At 44.2% G+C, this 22,866-nt stretch overlaps 1 protein-coding gene across 3 annotated transcripts in view; it reads left to right on the forward strand.

The window, feature by feature from the left end:
• Positions 1 to 22,866, forward strand: part of LOC147010192 (beta-1,3-galactosyl-O-glycosyl-glycoprotein beta-1,6-N-acetylglucosaminyltransferase-like) — a 65,851-nt gene that overhangs the window by 16,897 nt on the left and 26,088 nt on the right. The window contains exon 1 of one of the 3 annotated variants that reach the window (XM_085860979.1): positions 12,102 to 12,257. The exons of 1 other annotated variant lie outside the window; for it this stretch is intronic. The gene's annotated coding sequence lies outside the window, so the exon portion shown is untranslated. Of the gene's footprint in view, positions 1 to 12,101; positions 12,258 to 22,866 lie in introns of those variants that run through there. One more of the 3 variants, XM_085860978.1, reaches the window with a different exon arrangement.

Below are 22,866 nucleotides of genomic sequence, written 5' to 3' on the forward strand. Positions count from 1 at the left end.
GGTCTGTAATTTTTATCATAGGTACACTTCAACTGTGAAAGACGGAATCTAAAACAAAAATCCCGAAAATCACATTGTATGATTTTAAAATAATTATTTTGCATTTTATTGCATGAAATAAGTATTTGATACATCAGAAAAACAGAACTTAATATTTGGCACAGAAACCTTTGTTTGCAATTACAGAGATCAGACGTTTCCTGTAGTTCTTAACCAGGTTTGGCCTTACTGCAGCAGGGATTTTGGTCCACTCCTCCATACAGATCTTCTCCAGATCCTTCAGGTTTCAGGGCTGTCGCTGGGCAACACAGACTTTCAGCTCCCTCCAAAGATTTTATATTGGGTTCAGGTCTGGAGACTGGCTAGGCCACTCCAGGACCTTGAGATGCTTCTTACGGAGCTACTCCTGAGTTGCCCTGGCTGTGCGTTTTGGGTCGTTGTCATGCTGGAAGACCCAGCCACGCCCCATCTTCAATGCTCTTGTTGAGGGAAGGAGGTTGTTGGCCAAGATCTCGCGATACATGGCCCCATCCATCCTCCCCTCAATACGGTGCAGTCGTCCTGTCCCCTTTGCAGAAAAGCATCCCCAAAGAATTATGTTTCCACCTCCATGCTTCACGGTTGGGATGGTGTTCTTGGGGTTGTACTCATCCTTCTTCTTACTCCAAACACGGCGAGTGGAGTTTAAACCAAAAAGCTCTATTTTGGTCTCATAAGACCACATGACCTTCTCCCATTCCTCCTCTGGATCATCCAGATGGTCATTGGCAAATTTCAGACGGGCCTGGACATGCGCTGGCTTGAGCAGAGGGACCTTGCGTGCGCTGCAGGATTTTAATCGATGACGGCGTAGTGTGTTACGTATGGTTTTCTTTGATACTCTGGTCCCAGCTCTCTTCAGGTCATTGACCAGGTCCTGCCGTGTCGTTCTGGGCTGATCCCTCACCTTTCTCATGATCATTGAAACTCCACAAGGTGAGATCTTGCATGGAGCCCCAGACCGAGGGAGATTGACTGTTATCTTGAACTTCTTCCATTTTCTAATAATTGTGCCAACAGTTGTTGCCTTCTCACCAAGCTGCTTGCCTATTGTCCTGTAGCCCATCCCAGCCTTGTGCAAGTCTACAATTTTGTCACTGATGTCCTTAGACAGCTCTCTGGTCTTGCCCATTGTGGAGAGGTTGGAGTATGATTGATTGAGTGTGGACAGCTGTCTTTTATGCAGATAACGAGTTCAAACAGGTGCAGTTAATACAGGTAATGAGTGGAGAATGGGAGGGCTTCTGAAAGACAAAACTATCAGGTCTGTGAGAGCCGGAATTCTTACTGGTTGGTACGTGATCAAATACTTATTTCATGCAATAAAATGCAAATTAATTATTTAAAAATCATACAATGTGATTTTCAGGATTTTTGTTTTAGATTCTGTCTTTCACAGTTGAAGTGTACCGATGATAAAAATTACAGACCTCTACGTGCTTTGTAAGTGGGAAAACCTGCAAAATCGGCAGTGTATCAGATACTTGTTCTTCCCACTGTAGAAACACAACGTGCTCAGATTTATTTCCAAGTCATTTCAAAGGCATGGTAACCGCTCATAAAACATACCCCATTGTACTCAATGTCCCTGCAAATCCATTCCACGGCCCTTTGTCATTAATCTCAATAAATCACCCACATTACTGCCTCTCCCGTGACCCGACTTTAACTGTCCACACAATTTGAGGAACGAGGGGTGGGGTGAGAGGAGAAGTGTGGAAGAGATGTGGAGGGGTGCTTGGTGGTCGTTTTTCCACTATCTCCTCGTTACGGAAGCACGAGACCGGCGGGCTACATCAACCTGGCTTTCTTGGTTTCCTTGTTACCAATGGCTCGGAGACGTTTCTCAGTTACATCGCAAGATTGGGCCACGTGGGCAAGGTTGTTGAACATGTAAACTGTGGTGTAAACCCCCTTATCGTGAAGATAAAGCAGGCGCGCGCACGCACGCACACCTCGGTGGAGCCGTGAAAGCACACTCAGTCTGACACTACGTTCAGAGTATTCATTTTCATAGCATGTTGTCAGTCTTGAACGCGCAAAGGTAAACTTGAATGCAGGAGAAGGCCATTTTTGGCCCATCATGCCTGTGCTGCATCCACGTTCCATTAACTGACAGAGGGACAAACATGAAACAGGAGAGAGGAGGAGGGGAAGAGGGGAGGAAACCGAAATTATCAAAAAAGATGGTTGGGTTATGAAACGTTAATGGGGGTTAAAAAAGATCAAGGGTTAGAATGGGGGATGACACGAGGTGGTGGTGCATTGCCAGCTTGAAGCCCTGGAGGAAGAGTGAGACAAAAGAGACACTGGAAGGTGGCTCCATAGATGGGAGAAGGGAGGAATAAAGAGTTGAGGTGTGCAGTCAGCCCTGATTTTGGAAGTCTAATCAGAAGGGGATTATTGGAGAACCACATCGAGAGGGGGAGAGAGAGAGAGAGAGAGAGAGAGAGAGAGAGAGAGAGAGAGAGAGAGAGAGAGAGAGAGAGAGAGAGAGAGAGAGAGAGAGAGAGAGAGAGAGAGAGAGAGAGAGAGAGAGAGAGAGAGAGAGAGAGATGCTGGAGTGCTAGCCCAGAGTGGAGAGCATTCAGCTACGGACAAAGGCGTTCTAGCCTGTGAGGAGCTCTGGTTTCCCGAGGAAAGAGTTGGATCGACTTTGCCGATACAGTGGAATCTTCAATTTTTACATACAGAACAGACAGCTGGCTTTGTGCAATCATCTGAGGTGCAGTGCCTGCTTCTGGCACTGCACCAGGACAGCAGTTCAAGTCGGGTTCGATTGGAACAAATCCAAAGCCAGACCGTCTTCACTCACAGTTTCTAAACTCAGGCTGGAACTTGAACTGCACTCGGTGGAGCAAATCCCTCCGCCAGGCTGAACCGTTTACGTTTCGTATCCAACTGATAGGCTGCATCTGGATCTGCATCTGGATCCAGATCTTCAGCAAAATCGAATCAATTCGTCCTTGTCACACACCCAACCTGTCCACCAAATTTGGCCCGAATCCGTCCACAACCTTTTGAGATGGGATATCCTGCTCACAAGAAAAACAACCAAACAGACAGGCAAGGGTGATAACATAGCCTCCTCGTCCACCTTCGGTGACCAAGGTATCATAACAAGGAGCTGATACCCTCGGTGCCTTGCCTTTTGGGTGGCATGAAGAATAGATCTGCATAATATGAAAACTAGATCTTGAACGGTTTTACACAATATCGCGCACACAATCCAAGGTACCAAGATGGTTGCCATGGCAACATTATTCAGCCAATCACCGCAGGGATCTAATCAGGTTGAGATAATGTCATGTGGAATAGATATCTGCAATATGAAAGCTGAATGTTCAACGGTTTTTGAAATATCGAGTACGCAAAAATACATTGACCGATGATCGGACGGAGCGAATTTTAACGTCCCGTCTCAGACCTTGTCCGAGTGGTAGTGACAACAAAATTCTGATTTGCCATCATCTTCTAACACATTAAGTGTCGCACATGAAGTCAGGTCGTAAGTTCACCGACTTCAAAGACAAAGTCAAACCTTTCATTCATGACCACAGATTGCGCAGGCAAATCATTAACCAGCGGAGCATCAAGGTATGAAAGAGCAAGTCACCTGAGCGGAAACGTCACAGCAAGTCACCTGAATCAACACTGACATGCCGAAGTACAATAAACATCTCATGAGATCCGATGCACTGTGAACCCAATGTTGTAGTTCTATGTGGAATGAGGAAATCTCTCATTGTAGTGCTCGTTCGTGCAGGGTGTTGTAATGGCAGTGAGTGATTCACACTCACTGGGTGTGCCGGGATGACAACGTCCCGGATATTTGTGACATTAGACGAGAACTAGCTGGGAGGCGACGATGGTTCGTGGGCATTATTGAACAATGCCAAAATAGGTACAATTGAGTTAGTGGAAGCTTTTAAGGAAGCCCTACCATAAAAACCTATCTCTTCCGTCAAAATTGACCGAATCAAATCGGATTTTTTTTGTATGTTGTACTTATGGACATTACGCACAGCTTCTAGGAAATGAAATTGCGAGAAAAAAATAAATAAAAAGTTCAAGTGGGCGTGGCTCCACCCACAAGGGGCGTGGGACGCCCCTCATAGAAAAAGACACAACTAGACCATGATATCTAGATTGTGTCCAAGTTTCATCAAGACCGCATCAAACATCACGGAGCTATGCTCTGGAGAGAGTCACAAACAGACAGACAGACAGACACAACCAAAATAGTGGTCACTGATGGCGCCTGCGAACCAACTGCTGGCGCCCGCGTACCAACTGCTGGCGCCCGCGAACCAACTGCTGGCACCCGCGTACCAACTGCTGGCGCCCGCGAACCAACTGCTGGCGCCCGCGTACCAACTGCTGGCGCCCGCGTACCAACTGCTGGCACCCACAAACCAACTGCTGGCGCCCGCGAACTAATAAAGTATAAAACATACATCACTGTGTTTTATAAATCTCGTTTAACTTTTCTAAATTGAATGATGATAAAATATTGTAGCGTCGACAGCTCAACTAACGTCGAGCTCATCGCGGCGGGAGGGTAGAATCCCACGATGTTCCGAATTAATGGCGGACAACGCACATGCGGGTCATGAGAAGAGACACGAAGACCTTAACTCTTTTACAACCAGCAGGTTTATTCCCGAACCACAATAAAAATAACCAGTTGAGTGATTGACTGGTGGAGGGATACGATGGCGGGTAGTGATGGTGAAGAAAGGGGGACACGGAATCGATAATAAATAATTATGTACCACGTGAATAAAACTAACCTGAAGAAACGAAGGTGCCTCACACCAGACTCAGTCACTGAAGGGGAAGGGACAAAAACCCGGGGGACTCAGCTCTGGTGGGAGCGGGGACGAGCAGGAGATGAGGAGACGGTGATCAGGACGATGAGGCGAGCAGACGATGGAGAGACGAAGCAGCAAGTAGATGAAACGGGCACGGGGTGTAGAAAACAGGCAGAGGCAGGCAGAAGCAGGCAGGACGACCTCCTTAAAACTCTGAGAGACAATTCTCCTGAGCGTGTTTGCCCTTGTCTTTCGACCTTGACAGCCCTCTTCTCCAGTTCTCCTCAGGCCAACTACCCAATTAGCTCCTCCCCTCTTTCTCCCGGGTCAATGCTCCGCCACTCCGAAGTGATCCATAGCTACACCCCTGGGATGTCGAAAGCTCCTCCACTCGCTCCCATGCCGAGTCCCCCTGCGCCCCCCCCCCAGATAGAGGTTGACATCGAGGTTATACACACAATTTCCTTAACCATAATCCCTAACTATTACCAAGCACCACCCCCTGTATGGTGCACATACAAACAAGACAATTCTTAAGCTAACGTTTCCCTGCTTATTACATCAATATGGCCAACTACTCGGACATGGGCCATGCTACTTTATACATTCCTATCTGCTCTATGGTAGTATCTACCTCCCCCCACACCCCCACAAACATAACAGTATTTACCTCCACCACCGAAGGTCGACAGAGGTTATGTTTACACCCGTCTGTCTGTCTGTTTATCTGTTTGTTACTTGTGAAAATCGAACATATTGGTTGGTCACGTTTGTTACTATATTTGTAACTTGTCAAAATCTATTAATTTTTTTTGACAATTATGATGATCGCCTCCGTTTGTTTGTCTGTTTGTCCGCTCACCTTTAATCTCCTACAGGTAACAATTTTAAATTGATATTCACAAAACTTCACCAAACGGTGGAGTTTGTGATCTGACAGAATCCTATTTATTTTTGAAGTCAAAATGTCAAAAGATTATCATAGGCCAAAGGTCAACAACCTTTTCCAATTTCTAAAATCCTTAATTTTCATCCGATTAACTTGAAATTTGAAGAGGATAATTTGCATATCAGGTCGCCGCTTAATTCAACCACCTATTAGTTTTCGGTCAATATAGGCCTAAAGGTCAACATAGGCCAATAGGTCAATAAAGGCCAAGTTTCTAAAATTGTCAATTTTCACATGATTAACTTGAAATTTGAAGAGGATAATTTGCATATCAGGTCGCCACTTAATTCAACCACCTATTATTTTTCAGTCAATATAGGCCTAAAGGTCAACATAGGCCAATAGGTCAATAAAGGACAGGTTTCTAAAATTGTCAATTTTCATCTGATTAACTTGAAATTTGAAGAGGATTCTTTAGAGCCGAAATGAGGTCGGGCTTGGTGGTTAAAACCTCTGGTTGTCGTGTATCAAGTCGGTAGACTTCTTATTTAGAGACGGCCCAAACACTACATTGGCTCAGCCCAACATGAATCCTCAACAAAACTGACCAAGATAGAACTTATAAACCTATAAATTACCTTCCAGTCATCTGCAGAGAATTTCCCATCCAAGAACACTCATTGAACTTTGGGACATTGTCGTTGATCAAGAAAAATGAGAGACAAAGGTTCCTGTTTGTCGTTACCCTCGCCGAAGGAGAGAGTATTGCATTTGGGTCTGTTTGTTTGTTTGTTTGTCCGCACAGAACTTTCGTGTTTTTCTCCGCAACCCTCCCCCCCCCCTTTCTGGGCTGGGCTATCCCTCTTGTCTTATTCCCCCCTTGCTGTGCATTGTGTGTTAGCTCCCATCCGAACCTCGACAAGGTATACAAAAAAAATTAAAAAACACTTGTCGGATTGAGACAAAATTTTCACCATTGGTGCGACTACTCATGTACAATGTTTTTATGACAATTGTGACATCATTAGTCAAGTGATTTCGCAGCCATATTGCTTTTCGTTTTTTTTGACCTTCAAAAATTTTCTTCTCTGAAATGGTTGAACAGATCGAGGCGAAACTTTACATGTATGATTGCCCATCCATGAGGAACAAAAAGGCCACACATATGACATCATAGGTCATATGGATTTGCAGCTATATTGGATTTACCATAAAAGCCATAATATACACCAATCAAACGAAATCCTGGCGAGGGTCTGCAATCTCTGATTGCTATTATTATTATTATTATTATTATTATTATTATTATTATTATTATTATTTTCTGACAGCCTAACTCAAAATTGATTTGAGCTACGAACTTGGTTTAAACGACATTTGCCCAAGGGTCAATCAGACCTACGTGGCTGTGGTTAAGGTGCAATATTATCAGCCCTGTTCGTGCAGGGGAAGTCACGGGGTCAATCGACAGCAACAACACACACATAAATAATTCGATAACATACACATTATTTAGAATGTTAGATTGTGTATAAGGTATGTACAGTCCCAATACAATGTGAGCATATCGATAAAGGTTGTACTACAACATTTATAAATCAGTAGAAGAATCAAAATAAAGACCAACTACTGCACCGTAGTCTCAAGAAGAAAGCCAAACACAACAACAACAACAACAACAACAGCAACAACAACAACAACAACAACAACAACAACAACAACAACAACACACACACACACAATACATGGATGATTTAAAACTCTTTGCCCCAAACAACAAAAACTAGCAGAACAACTGCAATTAATTAAATGGTACTCTGCCAACATTCCATTGTAATTGTAATAAGTAAATGTGTCAAGTGCACATTGGTGCAAGATAAACCAACAAAATTCTGTGAAGGCTGGAGTACCCAAAGGCAATGTTCTCGGCCCAGCCCTTTTCTTGATCTTCATCAATTGTCTCTCTGACTCTTTGGGAAATCCTCTTTATCCCTCAGCCGTGACATCACTCATACGTCAGACAGGCAGCAGCCTCTTCACTCACTTCAGACCTTGAAAAAAAAAATCACGAGCTGGTCAAACACTTGGAACGTATCTTTCAATCCGAACAGATCGCACACTCTCACTCTCTCTGAAATGATTGTCTGCCAAACCCTCCCATCTCCTTTCTCAACCACCCTCGAGAAGAAGTTCAGTCACTCAAACTCTTGGGTCTCACTCTCAGGCCTCAGCCATGATCTCTCTGGGGGGCAAACCACATTTCAAAGTTGGCCTCCAAAGCCAGATGCAGACTCGACATCCTCCGTCATGTTAGGTCCTTCCTTGGCACACCTGAATTCCTATCAACCTATGGAAGGCCTTCATCCACAGCTTGATGGAGTACTGCTCTCCCCTCTGGGCTCCCCGGCCAAACAAGTTTCTCAGCTTGATGCCATGGAAACGAAGGCTTTGAAGATCATTGGAGTTTCCCACGATGAAGTTGAGTCGATGAGCTGATTACTTCGCCATCGCCGACAGGTCGGTGGTCTCTCTGACTTTTTCCACCTCCTTTCTGGTCTTGCACCCTCTGCCCTCTCCATGCTCTGTTCCCCCCCCCACCCTCCCTATCCCCAGGTATCTTCAAGATGCACGTGGTCCACCAGCAACCCCCTCCTCATGAAACAACTTCAATCCAGGATCATTGCTCACTTCCACTCATTTGTTCCTCTTTTTCCCCACCTGTGGAACCAACTTCAACACTCTCTTCAATTTCATTCTTCACTCCAGGTCTTCAAACAGCTGTATAGCACCATCTGAAATCATCTCCCATCCAAAAGCATGATCTTTTCTACACCCGTTAAAGCAAAATCCTCCCCCCCCCCCCCCGACCTCTTCCAAAATTTTGCTTCTGTATCCATCTTGTCCACCCCGTGTGTTTTCCCCTACCCCTCATCATTACCCGCATCCCTTGTTTGTCCGTCGCCGTCTATTTTCTCTCTCGGCCCTGCTGTTTGCATTTCCCCCTTTTCCTCCTACTGTTTCTTTTGTTATGTTGTATCCTGATCCATTCTGTGTTCTAGCTCTTCCACGAGCCTTGACTACATATACAAAAACAATCAAACAAACAAAAAATAGACAACATAAAAACGGACCTTGATACAATAATACAGGAACTCGAATAGAATACATCATACAAATTCCTGAGGGTAGAAGAGGGCCATCAAATACAGTATGTCACAAACAAATGCAAAAGCAACCACCAAAGAATGTGTTGGCTTATCGGTTAGGGTGGCTGGCTAAAGATCTGAGAGTCTTGAGATAAATCCCCTTTTACCAATTGAATTAACAACAGGTGGGTTGATTCAGATTGTCATCCTTCCGAGGTTGGCGAAATGAGTATGAGCTTACTGGTAATGGGCGCATTCCATCAGTGGAACAGCTGCACCCAGTGCTGGATTAAGCCTCGGCTGGCCCTAAGGCACATTTTGAAATTTTAGAGAACGGCCTGAAAATTTTAAATTAGATCTCGGGCTCATGGAAATGGACCCCAGACAAAAGATGAACTGATGCAAGAACAAAATATTTAATACAAAAAAAGACAAATATTTAATGTGAAAAGAAATTTTGGCCCGAATTTTTGGCTGGCCCTCAGGCACATGCCTTGTCTGCCTAATGTTTAATTCAGCACTGGCTGCACCCCTAGAAAATGATGCAGCGAAGCAGCCAAAGGCTGCATACAAATAAATAAAAGCCTGCGTAGAATGGGGCTGATCCTGAAAACGCACCTTTCTCCAAGGAACAAAATCAAAGCCATAAACCAACAAGAAAGGCACTCGGTAAAGCGCATACCTCCGCCACGTAATACCTGATCCACGAGAACATCGGGCCCAATACTTTTTTGAAATACCATGTTGTACAGTACTATATCAATTTTTGGCCCGATCTCTCAACGGTGAAGAATCACTTTAAAAATTAAATAATTCTTGTATCCAGATCCAGATTCAGATCTTCACCAAAATCGAATCAATTCATCCTTGCAACACACCCAACTTTTTGAGATATTGTGCTGCATATTAGTTTCGCCCTATCTCTAAATCGTGAAGAATCACTTACAAAAAATTATCAGATTCGGATCCGGATCCGGATCTTCACCAAAATCGAATCAATTCTTCCTTGTCATACACCCAACGTGTCCATCAAGCTTCATCCGAATCCGTCAACAACTTTTTGAGATATTCTGTACACAAACACACAAACAGACAGAAAGGGGTGAAAACGTAACCTCCTTCACCTTCGGTGGCGGAGGTAAACTAGCAAAACCAATATTCCAGTACAGGTGTGGAATAATAAACTGGTCGCAAGTGGAAATCAAACAAACTTATTCATCCGATATTGCAACCTCATGGTTGCAGCAGGTTAACCATCATCTCCAGGAGATGGGGATGGGCCTGGCATCTGCCTGGGGGATGGCCAGACGGAGGCCCCTGGAGTACCGGCGGAAAGTGGACGCGTAGCGACACGCTGTTCTGGCACATGCTCCCCTGACCTGACCTGACACTCCCTACCCTCCGCAGTGGCCGACGGATGAGGAGGGTGCAGAAGGACATTTTTGGGGGTGGGTGGGGGGGGCCCAAATTCACAACCAATTTAACAAATTTCCCCCAGCATTTGACTATGCTCATAAAATTATGTTCCCCCCTCCCCCGGGGCAGCCACCCCCCCTCCCCACCCATAGATCTCTTTCAATGCCGTTGTTTTAAATAGCGTGAACAAACTTGGGTACATCATGGGTGATAAAGGTTTTCGGCAAGTTTCATTGGAATTGTGTGTGCAGTTTCTGAGAAGAAAGCAAATGCATATTTTGGGGGGGGAAACCCCCCCCTACCCCGAAGTCCTCTTGAAACTCCGATTTTTTAAAATGGCATGTACAAACTTTGGTACATCACGGGTGATAAAGTTTATGGTCAAGTTTCATCAAAATTGTGTGTGTGGTTTCGGAGAGGAAAGCAAATACTTATTTTGGTGGGTAACCCCCTTAATGCCTCTTTAAACCCTGATTTTGTTTTTTTATGTTGTGAACAAACTTTGGTACATCACAGGTGATAAAATTTGTGGTCAAATTTCATCAAAATTGTGTGTGTGGTTTCGGAGAATAAAGCAAATACTTATTTTGGGGGCAACCCCTCAGTAGACCTCCTCAGACCCCGATACTTTTTTATTGTCATGAACAAACTTTGGTATGTCATGCGTAATGAAAGTGGAAGTCAAGTTTCATCAGACTTGCGAGTGTAGTTTCTGAGAAAAAAGCATTCCTTCATCGAAAATATCAAACATGTCACGTGACCGATAATCTGAAATAACAAAGTGGAAATCAAACAAAGGTTACTAATAAGAAGTAACCCAACTGCAGGAGGACGTCTGCAGACACAGTTGGGCACTCGATATGGATGGCCGTTGGCTCACAAGGAGCTCCTCCGCCCTTTGAGTGTGCGCAGTTGTTTACCCCAGGTGGTGGCAGGGGGGGGTCGTGCTGCCTCTCGAGATCTTTTGCCTTCACGAGTTTGAAACCAAGCTTCAAGCACCGAGTGTCACACCGGGGTATCTGGTATTCATTGGAGGGGACATTCACAACAAGCCCTTACACACACACACACACACACACACACACACACACACACACACACACACACACACACACACACACACACACACACACACACACACACACACACTCACTCACACACATACACACCAGACACAGACACTCACTCAAAACACACACAAACAAACACACACACAAACACACACACACAGACATACACACAAACACACACTCACTCAAACACACACACCCACACACACACACACACACGAACACACACACACACAAACACACACACACTCAAACACACACTCACACACACACACACACACACACACACTCAAACACACACACACACACAAACACACACCCACACACTCACTCAAACACACACACAAACACACACACTCAAACACACACTCCCCCACACCCCCCCACACCCCCCCCCCCCACACACACACACACACACACACACACACACACACACACACACACACACACAAACACACACAAACACACACACCAGCTCGTTGTAATAATAATCATTGTTTGTTTGACAAAATGAATAATTCACCAATGATTTATCACAACGGAATATAAATGGAGACTCGTGATGATTCATTCTGTGTTCTCATAAAAATTTAGTCTTGCAACATTTCTGGCGTCATCACTTTGAGGGTTTTTAAAACAAAACACAGACAAGTAATTTGTGAACGAGGGGAAACAGTTGCTCCGCCCCCTCGTCCTTCAACAAGACACGCCCACAATATATCCCAACATCGCGCGCAGCTCCAGGTAAGCTCCAGGTGAGTGAGTGTGCGCCGTTTGAAGACTCCACCTCGATTGGCGGCAATTTATTTCAATGGGATGGAAGAGTCGATGGATAACCATTACCACCGGGTGTTCCTTTTCACATAGCTACAGGGTACCACAGGTAGGTTCACCTTTTATATGGCTTTCCCACTTCATTCCTTCTGCTTTATTCCATGCTGCTTGTTCCCCAATGCACAGGTGAAGGCCCACCTGGTTACCAGGTGAGGTCGCCCAATGGTATTTGCACTTTGTTTTTTTTTTTCCATAAAACGAGATTGAAAAGAAAACGAGGAAAGAAGGAATTAAATTTTTAAAAAGAGAGTACCTGTATGACGGTACCTGTATTCATTGCCAAGGGAAACGTCTGAACGTCTTGCTGGAGACGTCAAAGCTGTTTAAAATTGCCTCATTTTAGTGTGAAAGCCCCATTTCCCGTTGGTGTGTTCTTATTGTTTTAATTTCGATAATCGCACACAAACACACTCCGCATCAGCCTTTCCCGTTCAACGTGAAGGGAGTGTGTGAGTGTGTCTGAAAGCAGATTTATTTTCATACTGTTCATTCTCAGATCTACTGTAATCTATATATCCCGTCGAGACTCTCTTTCGTTTAATACGTGTGCGTGGCTGTACGTGCAAAAAAAAAAAAATCAATTCAAACCACGTGCCAGAAACAACAACCACACAGGCTGTTCCTTTGCTCTTGCGTGCCCGTAAAAAAAAAAAATTCAAACCGTGCCAGAAACAACAACCACACAGGCCGTTCATTCGCTCTCATGTGCCCGTAAAAAAAAAAAAATCAAACCGCGTGCCAGAAACAACAACCACACAGGCTGTTCCTTCGCTCTTGCATGTCCGTACGTGCAAAAAAAAAACAAACAAAACTTTCAAACCTTGGGAAACAGGTGTTTCCCTTGGGAAAATTCAAACCTTGGGATTAATTAATAATTTGAACAATTAATTCAAACCTTGGGAAAAAACAGCTTTCAAACCTTGGGAAACAGCTGAAACTGATGAAGAAGAACGATATCAAACCTTGAAAAGGCACATACTCAGGTGGCCAGCGTCAATTGTGACATCAATTGTGACGTCATATCAAACGAAGAAGAAAAATTATGATGTCAATCGTCCAAAAAAAAAAAGAAAACAAAAAGAATTGTGACGACATAGCACCCTGTCCTGTCATTGGTTGATAAATAAATGGCCATAACTTGGGAACCACTTGTCCGATTAATATCAAACCTTGAAAAGGCACATCCTCAGGTCCCCAGCATCAATTGTGACATCATATCAAACGAAGAAGAAGAATTGTGATGTCAATTGTGCAAAAAAAAGAAAAAAATTGTGACGACACTCGACGTCATAGCACCGTGTCCTGTCATTGGATGGTAAATAAATGGACATATCTTGGGAAACACTTGTCCGATTAATATCAAACCTTGAAAAGGCACATCCTCAGGTCCCCAGCAATATAGCTGGCAAGTTTCAATTAGATCGGACCAGGGGTTGTCGAGAAACAGCGGACACACACACACACACACACACACACACACACACACACACACACACACACACACACACACACACACACACACACACACACTGCTGGAATTATAGATAGACGTGCGGGCCCATACGTGCGTGGCCGTACGTGCAAAAAAAAAGAATTGTGACGTCATAGCACCGTGTCCTGTCATTGGTTTGGTAAATAAATGGCCATAACTTGGGAACCACTTGTCCGATTAATATCAAATGTCCTAGTGCGTGCGTGCCCATACGTGCGTGCCCGTACGTGTGTAATCCCGAACACTCATCACAGATTTTGTAAAGCATGCCCATACACCCATCACAGATTTTGCAACCATCAGATTTTGAAGGATCTGATTGATGACGGTACCTTGAGCCATTGCAGTGCCCGCTCTTCTGGTTGAAGTTTCGTAGCAGCATGATCACCATACCCACCTTGAGTGATCCGATGTGGAGGCATACCAGATGGACAGAGGGTGTTCAGGAACTCGGGCGGATACAAATGATCACCCTCAGATTCCACTGTATCGATGCTACAGCAAACATGTTCCTCCCCTGGAAATGTGGTTGTCATTGGGGCATTGTTTCACTTATATCGGACCAACCGTATCATAAATGGCCATAACTTGGGAAACAGCTGAAAAGGATGAAGAAGAACGATATCAAACCTTGAAAAGGCACATACTCAGGTCCCCAGCGTCAATTGTGACCGTATCAAAAAAACAAAAACATTTTAATTGTGACTTCAATAGTGACGACATAGCACCGTGTCCTGTCATTGGTTGATAAATAAATGGCCATAACTTGGGAACCGCTTGTCAAATTAATATCAAACCTTGAAAAGGCACATCCTCAGGTCCCCAGCAATATTTCTGGCAAGTTTCAATTAGATCGGACCAGGAGTTGTCGAGAAACAGTGATCGCAGACACACATACAGACAGACAGACAGACAGACACACAGAGATTGCTGGAATTATAGATAGATGGTTGTAAGCTCATAATTTAATTATTTGATTTATTCAGCAATGCACATTTCAGTAAAAAACAAAAAACAAATAAAAACTAGAATGGGCACTCGGTAGAGCGCATACCTTCGCCTCCGCTACTTTTTACCTTCGCATTCTGCGAAAGGTTATGTTTTGGTCGCTGTGTATTTATTTATTTGTGAATATGTGTGTTTGTTTGTTATTCGCATAACTCAGAAAGTATTAAACTGAATTGCATGAAATTTGGTGGGATGATTCGCGATTATCCAAGGACGATTTGATTAGATTTTGGGAGCGATCGGGTCAAAGGTCAAGGTCAAGGTCATGAAAAGGTCAAAAACACACTTTTGCGCATAACTTCCTTCATAGTAGAGCTATTGACATGCAACCATCGCCATATTGTTGCATGACGAAATACCTTTCGGGTGCCTCGTGTCGGATTTGACGTGACGTCATCGGAAGTGTGTCAAAATGACGTCACAAGATGACGTAAATTTTCAATTTTCGACCACATCAGTTTTGATCAGACCGTTTTGTAGAACTTACCTTAAGGACGTCACACACCAAATTTGACGTCGATCGGACTGACCGTTATGACGTCATTGACGTTTGAACATGACGTTTTTCAATTGTGGCTAAAATGTCCTGTTATTTTACATTCAAATATCTATATAATTTATAAAGGAAAGTCTCCCAAATCCAGGTATTAGGATCAGTACCAAAATATCTGTTTATTGATATACAGGTATTGCCAATGAACACTGTAGTCAAGGTCAAGGTCACACACAAGGTCAAAATATACTTGTAGGCATAGCTTCAGATCTAATAGAGCTATTGACATGAAACCAACGTCAAAACGTTCAGTGAACTAAGAGCTTTCAGAATGGTTGTCCCCGATTGGACGTGACATCACTGGAAGGGCGTCAAAATGACGTCAAAAGATGACGTCATTTTTCATCTTTTTAATTTTTCAGTCTTTATCATTCCATTTTATTGGACTGCCCTCAAGGAGGTCACACACCAAATTTGATGTCAATCGGACTGACGGTTGTGACGTCATGGACGTTTTAAAGTGACATTTTTCAAATGTGCCCGGAAAAAAAGTTGCGGCGGCGAAGGTATGCGCTCTACCGAGTGCCCGTTCTAGTTACCTTTGTATTAAGTTGTCCACAATGCATCTCAATACAAATATGCATTTCGTGACCCCCGTGACCTTTGACCCACAACCGCTACCTAGGGTGACAATAGTACTATACCTTGTGTCATTTCAGAAGATGGGGAATTGAACACTGAACAATTTGAAGTTAATTTGATGTAAATGGGAAACATATTAACCGTTTTCATCATGAAAAAACGATGTTGACCTTTTGTGACCTTGACCTTTGATCCGATCGCTCCCAAAATCTAATGGATTTGTCCTTTCATGATGCCAAACAAATCCAAAACAATTAAAGCCTCTCTGCGTTTTGTTTTTTTTTTGCGTTAAGTTGTCCACAACGCTTTCCGATATAAATGTGAATTTGTGTGACCCCCTTAACCTTTGACCCCCAACTGCTGCCTTGGGTGACAAAAGTACTATACCATGTGTCATATTAGAGGATGGGGAATTTAATTTTGAACATTTTGGAGTTAATTTGCTGTAAATCAAAACAAAATTGACAATTTAATCGCGAAAAAACGATTTTGACCTTTTTGTGACCTTGACCTTATCCTTTGATCCGATCGCTCCCAAAATCTAATCGATTTGTCCTCTCGTGATGCCAAACACATCCACAGAATTTCATGACAATCTGCGAAGTGGTTTTTGTGTAATGTTGTCCACAACGCTTCCCAATCAAAAACTCCATTTTGGTTACCCCCTTGACCTTTGACTTCCACAGACTAACTAGGGTTGCAAACACTATATCATACGCTATATCAATGGATCTGGATTTGAATACTGAACATTTTGGACTTAATTTGATGTAAATCGGAACAAAATTGACACTTTAATCACAAAAAAACGATTTTGACCTTTTTGTGACCTTGACCTTTGATCCGATTGCTCCCAAAATCTACTCCATTTGTCCTCTCATGATGTCAAACAAGTCCACAAAATTTCATGACAATCTGCTAAGTGGTTTTTGCGTAATGTTGTCCATGACGCTGCCCAATGAAAAATGCTTTGTGGTGACCCCCTTGACCTTTGACCTCCAACCGCTAACTCGGGTTACAACAACACCATATAATGTGTTATATTTGAGGATAGGGCATTGAATACTGATCATTTTGGCATTAATTTGATGTAAATTGGAATAAAATTGACTGTTATCACGAAAATAAAAATGTTTGACCTTTTTGTGACCTTGACCTTTGATCCGATCGCTCCAAAAATCTACTCGATTTGTCTTTTCATGACAACAAACCTTCCCACACAATTTCAAGCTAATCCGCTGTAAAGTTTTTGTATAAAGTGATCCAAAACATTGTTAATACCATTTTTGGTGACCCCCTTGACCTTTGACCCCCAACCGCTACCTAGGGTAATTACGCCACACTTTCATGTGGCATAGCCTAGAATTTAGAATTGAGTAATGAACATTTTGGTGTTGGTTTTATCTCGTTCGGATAAAAATTGACCATGTTATGAAGAAAAAACGATTCTGACCTTTTCGTGACCTTGACCTTTAATCCGATTGCTCCCAAAAGCTTCGCCTGGCGTCCTTGAGTAACTGCACATCATCTCTGAAAATTTAATGCAAATCGGTCCAGCAGTTTTTGCGCAATGTTGTCCGCACACATATTTACCAATAAATAAATACACAGGGGTCAATACAATACCTTCGTCAAACTAAGTTTGCGAAGGTAAAAACCAAAAACGTTACCTTCCAAAGCGGTTTGTTTTGTGTTCCCATCTGAGTGTGGTGCCACATGATTCTGTAACCCATACCAAGTCATGCATGCTTGTTTGCGTACAACCTGGGGTGCGTTCAGTTACCCAAGCAGTTAGCTGGCAAGCACTTGTCAAGCCAGCCGTTCCTTATCAACTTCGCGAGCGCTCTACAAGAACCTTGGTAACTGATCACACCCATTTTCCAAGAGTCTGTCTACTCCCTGGATGACCGAGAGCACAAGGAGGGCCGGTTGAACTTGATCCATTTCTCAAATGGACTAATCCACTCTGGTTCTCGTCAACTTCGTTCCGTCAAGTCATGTTCGAGTTCTGGTCGAATTCATGATCAGATTTCTCCAAACATTCCTATCCTATTATATGCTGTTTCCCGAAGCTCTGCGATCAGTGCTTCTCATGTACATGGTGGTCTTATGTCTTCACTCATTTGTTTGTTACCTCCGTCACCCAAGGTGGACGGAGGTTATGGTTTCACCCCTGTCTGTTTGTTACTTGGCGAAAATATTTTGCCAAGTATGTTTGCAGCGTCCGTCCGTCCGTCTGTTTGTTACTTCGAAGATTTGTACGAACATCAAATGGAAGATTTGTTTCTCTCATTTGTATGTCAATCACCTCCAGGTCATAATTTAAAAACGATCTTCATGAAATGGTGAATTTGGTTATGAGCAAGAAGCCCATTGATTATGAGGTCAAAAGGTCAACAACTTCGTCGGGATTTCTAAAATCCTAAGTTTTCATCCGATTGACTTGAAATTTGAACATGATTCACATATCACGTGACTGAATTCAACCACCCATTATTTTTGAGGTCAAAGGGTCAACATAGGCCTAATTTCTTAAATTGATAGGGCCAAAAACTACATATGTGTATATATATATATATATATATATATATATATATATATATATATATATATATATATATATATATATATATATATATATATATATATATATACAGTATATATTGTTGCGAGCTCAGGGGTCGGGTGAGAAGACCACTAAGTGGGGGAAGCTGTGTCGGTTCCCACCAGACTCCCCAGAATTGTAGGCCGTCGCATGCAGATAATTCCATGACGCGGTGGGTCGCTTAACCGACCGTGGGTGCCAATAACTCAACCGCGTGACCCAGGGCCGCATTTACCATGTGGGGGGCCGTGGGCACAATGATTGTGGGGGGCCCCCAAATTTGGAGATTAATCAAAAACTTAAATTATAACTGCTTTTTCATCAACAACTGAACTTATATCTATAGATTTGGCAGATCCACATCAGGAATGATTTGGCATACATGTTCACAAATTACAATTAAATCTGACAATGTGACAAGATGGACGGATTGTTATTGATATGGCTGGTGACTTATCTATGAGCTGATGACTTATCTCTGAGCTCATTCTAAAATCAAATCACAAAAATGCTGTTGCTGCAAGAGTAAGGGATAGAGAGGGACCAATATAAGAAAATAACAAACGACGCGCTGTCATTAATCATACTGCGAACTTCGACTAAAAACCCTCTGGACAAGAGAAATCCGAAATGGTGATTAATCGCCGACTTCCAGTGACCGCAAATATACGGCAGTGTCATCCACATCAATGAACATACACACGGTGCCTTAATCAATGGACAAACTTCCTGCGTGACTTCGCGGCAGCGAACTCGGATATGATACTGCCAGCCTGCATGGAGTTGAGCACATCGGATTCGGTTGAAATGATGGTCAGATTGACCAGTCTCTGCTGCCCCATCGTGGAGCGAGGATGGTTCTTGATAAGCTTGAGTTTTGAAAACGAGGGCTCCCCGCAGCAGTTCGACACCATCGGTGAGAGGTAAATCCGAAGCAGCACTTCCACGTTTGGGAAAGTATCGGTGAGTTTTCGCTCAGAGAAAGCTGTACATCTTGAGTTCAGTACGACCCGAGTCTGGCTCTGACTCCTTCATCATGGCTTGGAACTGAATCATTTTTTCTGTGAGGTCAGGTGATAGATCTTCCCGATACAGCTCGACGAGCTTCGAGCATGACTCCCGAATCTGCTCCACTTCGAGTTGAACAAGAGCACGCAGGAATCCAAATCTGACGCTCATCCCGCTGAAAGCGTTTGTACGCTTTTCCAACTGCGACAGTAGTACGTCGATCACTGCAACGTATCCACTGATGCGAAAGGACTCCTTGGCGTCTAGTTCTACTTCTGGAGTGTGTCCGTCGTCCAAGTGAGCGAGGCGGACATTACGCTTTCGTCTATGTGATCCGCGAGTGAATTCCTCCTACCTGAGCGCTCTACTCCGTCAACAATGAATGTATCAAACTGATCATGTAATGACTGCACGAAGCTCGCCAGTGACTTGAGGAGCTGAACGGCTGTGTTGAGATCGGCAGCTTGCGACTGAAGGGTTTTACTCGTACGATCAAATCTACCAAGGACAGTAGACCAGAAACCAGCATAGAACCCTATCTGGAGCGTGCACATCGTTTGGTGAAGTGTCTCGGCGGTGTTTCTCGTTTCACTATTCAGTTGTTCATCGTTTGCGATTTCATCGAGGACATCCATGATTTCGCTGTAACCGTCTACAAGAGCTCGGGTTGCATCAGAATGAGCCGACCAGCGAGTGTCGCTGAGGCGCTTTGGTACTTGCAGACCTTTGGCTTTCAGGGTGTCAAATAATCTGGCGTAGCACGACGTGGAAGCTGTAAAAAATACATACACTTGTTCCACGAATTCAAAGAATGCTGCTGCAGGTCTACAGCATCCCACGGCCGACTGACCGACTAAGTTCAGTGAGTGCGTCACGCATGGCACAAATATTGCGAGAGGGTTCTCCTGTGTGATCATTCCCTGCATCCCGTTGTATCGGCCACTCATATTAGATGCGTTATCGTAAGATTGTCGTCGGCAGTTAGCGATGTCCAATCCAGCAGCTTTCAAAAAATCCAGTAATGCCGTCGCTTGCTGGAGTCCAGTGTGTCCTGTGTTGCTCAGAAAGGTCATGAAACGCTCTACTGGAGCCTCGTTCTCGGTATCGTAGAATAACTGTGAGCTGGTTGATGTGGCTTATGTCAGGAGTAGAATCGACTGACACAGAAGTATTTTGCCTCTTTCACACGAGCGACCATGTTATCCAGAACAGATTTTCCAATGATGGAGACGAACTCTTCACATGTCGTAGATGATAAGTAGTTGGTGTAGCCACTACCGTGGTTGGCATATTTCTGAATGTGCTGCACCAAAAATGGATCGTATTCCGCAAGTAATTCCATTAAACCAAGGTAGTTACGATTTGTCCGTGACCCAACAATTTCATCCGATCCACGGAACGCTAGACCACGCTCAGTGAGAAATGATATCATGCTCACACTTCGTTTCAGTACCTCCCTCCAATAGGACGCAATCTCACTCACCTGTTTCACGAGTTCAGTGTCCACACGACCTGCGGATGTTGCTCTGTCTGACAAGCGGATGATATTCGCACAATGTACATGCAAACGCTCATGCACCTCGATAGAACGACTGGCATGCTTCCAGTCATCGAATCCTTCCCCGCCCAGGGCAGTAGCGCCTCCAAAGGGCTTGCAAGCGATGCAGTACAGTTTTCCGGTTGATGTGGAGAAGCAAAGCCAGGACCTTTTCACGGATTCTCCATTTTGTAGTCTACGGTAAAAAAAGATTCTTGGGGCAGCAGCGTTTCCTACCTTCAATGAACTGAATGGATGAATCAAAGGGACCAGTCGAATTCTGCAGGGGCTCCAAATCTCGTGATGCCCAGTAGTCGATCATTTCTGATGACGGTCGCTCAGGAGGCCAACATCCAATGCAATTGGCAAAGCCAGGTCCACGATCAGTCAGTATATCTCGTGCTTCTTCATGTGATGCATGTTCTTCATCGGTGGAACCTTCCAAGATGTTGGGCGAATCTTGACGTGGGGGTTGCGTTTCCAAATCCACTTGTTCTGTCTCTGTTGGTGTTCCAGCCTCTGTCATGGACGAATCGCCTATTTGTGCAGGAGTGAAAAACTCTGAGATTTTTCTGGGTCTTGTTGACGACGGCCTTGTGTCTTTCATCTTTTTCCTTGGAACGTTTTCCGCTTTTGAGCAGCACTGTCATATTTCAGTGGAGCCCTGGATTTGTGCCTGTCGTCACCGAAGCCGCTCATTGTGGTTTCTGCAGCTGGTAGGTACCGAGTAACCGAGATATCGTCAGAGTGAACATGGGACGGACCAGAATCACGAACAAGTATGTTTCACACACCTGGAACATAGAAAGTCACACCGTGTTACTGTGCTGTGCGTGTCAGTAAGCAGGGTACTGACAGCGTTCCCTGCCAGCCGCGGTTTCAGTGTGTACAATACTACCCCTGTCGGCCGTGTGCTGTGCTGGCCTAGTTTTACCACGTCGACTTTCACCTTTTCACCTCTCCTCTGGCTGGACCTCTGTATTCCGTCTGTGCTTGCTGGGCTCTGGCGGGCAGTGCCGTAGTTAGTTGGCCACGTTCAACCATCCGAAGCATCGATGATCGATCCAAAAAAGGATCCGAATGTGGGCCCCCAATGCCTGAGGCTTGCCCTGGGAATTTTTGACTACGTTGGATCCGTTCTGTGGACCGTGGAAGAAACGGCTTGAAAAAGCCAAAGCTTGAAAAGGACCCTCACAATGACGGGCAATTTTGAAAAGATATTATTACAAAGAGTTTACAATCTTCATTCACCAACAATAAAACTTTAGAAGCACATTTTAAAGGGATTTTCAAAATGTCATCGAAATTGTGGGGGGCGCCTAAATGTGGGGGGCCCCGGGGCCATGGCCCCACATGGCCACCCCTAAATCCAGTAGTGGCGTGACCTAGGGTCCTCCCGTCTATGGATTAATCGGGTTACCTAATTAATCACGTTATTTAATTACTGGGGAACATGCTCTCAGTACGCCTTGTCCGAACCGGATCACTCTACCGGACCGGATCACTTTACCGGATCGAATGCAGCCGAGCGACACTGCCAAGGACATACCGGCTAAAGGAACGATCGTTGGGAATAAAGTTCCGGCTAAGCTAGGATTCGGATCATGCTTGATCAATGGAGGAAAAGACAAAAACGAGCTGGGAACATTCCTAATAATAATTTATTTACAATAAACTTACAAAAGGGGACAAAGAGCAGACTTGATGTGAAATTAATAACGATCTTCTGCAGTCTTACAAATGCAGACAGGCGCCAGGACACGCACATACGTGCACACACAGACAGGGAAAACCCAATGAAGAGGGAGTTTAGAACCAGGAATTTGGGCACCGTAAAGGAGGAGCTTGAGTCGAGAAGGGGCGGAGTTCAGAG

The sequence above is a fragment of the Eptatretus burgeri genome, chromosome 17 (assembly GCF_056783735.1).
Source record: "Eptatretus burgeri isolate ZD-2024b chromosome 17, Ebu_testis_v1, whole genome shotgun sequence".
Taxonomy (NCBI): domain Eukaryota; kingdom Metazoa; phylum Chordata; class Myxini; order Myxiniformes; family Myxinidae; genus Eptatretus; species Eptatretus burgeri.